The following is a 3,157-nucleotide window of genomic DNA, read 5'->3' as shown; positions in this document are numbered from 1 at the left end:
CCACCTCCCACACATTAAAACCCGAAGCACAAAGTGTCACAGTATGTATTTTCAAGTGTTGGCTTTGGGGCCAGGTTTGCAGATGGTGTTGCTGAATCTGGCCACTGTTGCTCAGGTGGCAAAACTTCAGAGACCGCTAAGAGGGGTGAGGATGAGACAAAGGCAAACACATTCACCCGTCATCAACTGCATTGATGATTTTTAGCTCTGTTGAAGACTTAAGGGCTCTTTCTCCCTAGGAAAGTGCCAGGAAGAAAGGCCAGCTGCAGAGCAAATCCATTTCCACTTCCTGCCCTATCCTGTAGCGCTGGCATGAAAAAATGTATCTCTGGAATAGTGGAAGGAGACATCTAAGTAATGAGAAAGACAAAAGATATAAACTTAATCTTATTGACTTGAGTGAGGCAGAGAGATGTTCAGAATTGTTTTGATTTGATTAAAAAATTTTAAAATAGGAGGATATATATATAATAATATATATATCAGTTATAAAAATAACTCACCAAACACAAGGCATCCACTGAAGCTGTCAGAATTATCTTTCTCATTTCCTCTTGACTCTGTTGGAAAAGTAAATACAATCTTCTGATCTGGCTAGGCTTCTGACCATCCACAGACGGAAGAACTAGAAGCCCTTCAGCTGATATCTCCTTCTGCATACGTAATTAAGAGTTAATAATTTTTTTGAAATCCAGACAATGTCACTCCTGGGGAAGTGAAGCCCAGAAACTCCTTTGGGCATCTCTGTACAAAGCCAAAGAATACTGATCTGTCACTAAGCAGGACAATCCATTTTTTCTAATCTACTTAATATACCTTAGAGCTTGTCTTCCTCAGATTCATGAATAATTATAAATATTTTCTGTGTCAATATATCTCAGTCCTTGTGAAATTTCTCAATGGGTCCATTGGGTGGTTTCATCTGACCACTTTTCACCAAGTCTATGCAGCCACAGCTTAAACACAAATGAGTGAGTTGTCCTATTGGTGACTCACTGCCTCAAGTCAAAGAAACAATTTTCATGCTTAAACCTAAAACAGATTAAGTGCTCTGCTTATTCTCAAAAATGAAGCTTCCACTATACAAAAAGGCATGTAGAGGCTAAATAATAAGAAAAGCAGAGGAGAGGAGGGGGGAAGCTTTGTGCTGGCCATAAGGATTTAGAAAATGAATGAACAAATTTTATGTTAATGTACAATGGCAAAAAGGGCCACCACAGAGATACAAGAAATAGTCTGTCTTTCTGAAGATATAAGACAGGATTCCCTGGCCAGTTTTACCTAGTAAATAACACAGCGGGAAGAAACATTGGGAGAGGTATCTCAATGGATTTCTTTCTTTCTAGTCTGCCATAATTTTGAATAAGATCTCAATTTACATTATTCAGGGGGAAAAAATTGATGAGCAAGGCATTTTTCATGTTTTCTCTGATTAGGAAAGATTTCTGTGTGGCTGTTCTTCTCTTTTGAGAAAATCAGCACACCGCTACCTTCATCATGAAGTCAGCAAAATCCCATTAGCATACCAGCTGAGAACAGTACCACTGAACTGTTTCATGTTTTTTAGTGTTAAATTTCAATATATCTATTGTGCATAAGCAAATTCCAGATGGCCACTAAGAGAAAATCTCAAAAGCTTGTTTTCCTGTTTCCATATTGAAGTGTAAAAGAGACAACTGCAGAACCAGTGCTGCTGGTGCTACCAGACTCAGTGAGACAAAAAGAAATCTATGCTAACCAACCTTGGTGCAGTAAAAAACAAGCAGGTAATAGAAAACCCTCTTTATTTCAGCTTGAATTTTTACAAAGAATAAAGAAAAGACTCATTCCTACCACTAGGAACATCTTCATTTCTATTCTGTCATTTCCTCTTTTATGTCTCTTTTACTGGGCTGCATTTCATGACTGTCATTATCACAGCACACAAGCTCCTGCCTATATAGTACCACTGACATGCAGTCCCATGAAGATTGAGTACTACATGAAAAACACAAGGTCATATCTCTACAGCACTGCAAGCATCTCTGTGAGCTTACTGGTTGATGTGTAGACTGTGTGTTTTACAGAGGCAACAACATTTCTATTTTCTTGATTTCATGCTGGAAAGTGACTGAATGGGTATCATTGCAAAATTCCACAATAGCCAAACCTTTGAGAGGAATGTGGCTTTATGGCCATATAGAAAAGAAAAAGAAAAAAAAAAATGAAAAAAATGGAGGTTTTTTTCTGGGGTTTTTTGTGTTGTTTTTTTTTTTGATAGAGCTACAAAGACAAGTTGTATTGTGTCAGATGCACAGAAATGTTCTTATTCTACTCCAACAACTTCCAGTTGGTCATGACCTTTTGGCTACTGGGAAAATTTCTCCCATTTCTTCATCTCCTACTTGAACAATTAGGAAGGACAATATGGTTGTGTCTTGCTAAACATATGTTCATCAGGCACTATTCCCCATTCTTCTGAAATAACAGTAAACATTACTCTCTAAGATAATTGTTTCCCTCACATAAGCAGGAAATTGAAGCTGCATAATGGAGCAAAGTCATGTGAGTATTACCAACTCACCAGCGAGAAATCAAGGCTTAATTGCATTATGACAGCAGAGGACATAATCTGCCCAGAAGTCTGCACAATTCATAAGGAGAATGCGGTAAATACATGCCATATCAAATTTTTCTGCACAAAGTGTAATTCACTTACTGACTTTGTTTGGAATTAGCATCTTCCAAACATATTTAAATATGCTGGAGGTATAAAAGTACAAGATACCTTCACCCAGGGAGGCCCTCAGAAAATGTTATTTCCCCTATATAAGAAACTTTAGTAGGTATATCATCAACTATATGAAACATGTCTGTGTAGATCATGAGTTCATAATCCTTTGAACCACAGAATATTACTTGGAAATTATTCTTTCCCTTAAGATTACTTAAAATACACTTTGCTTGGTCTAATGCCTAGAATTTGGTATCTAGCACAAAACCAGTATTTCACAGGGACTTCAAATCAAGAGCACATCACTACAGAAAAGATATCTAAAACATTACTGGACTGCTTAACAGGGTAGTTAAAGGGTGAAATGCTATCACTTCATTCCACTTCCACCACTGAAACAGAGAACGTTTCTTTTAAATTATCTTATATGCTCTCCATTACTGG

This window comes from Geospiza fortis, unplaced genomic scaffold (genome assembly GCF_000277835.1).
Source record: "Geospiza fortis unplaced genomic scaffold, GeoFor_1.0 scaffold190, whole genome shotgun sequence".
NCBI lineage: Eukaryota > Metazoa > Chordata > Aves > Passeriformes > Thraupidae > Geospiza > Geospiza fortis.
This window is presented reverse-complemented; position numbering follows the sequence as displayed.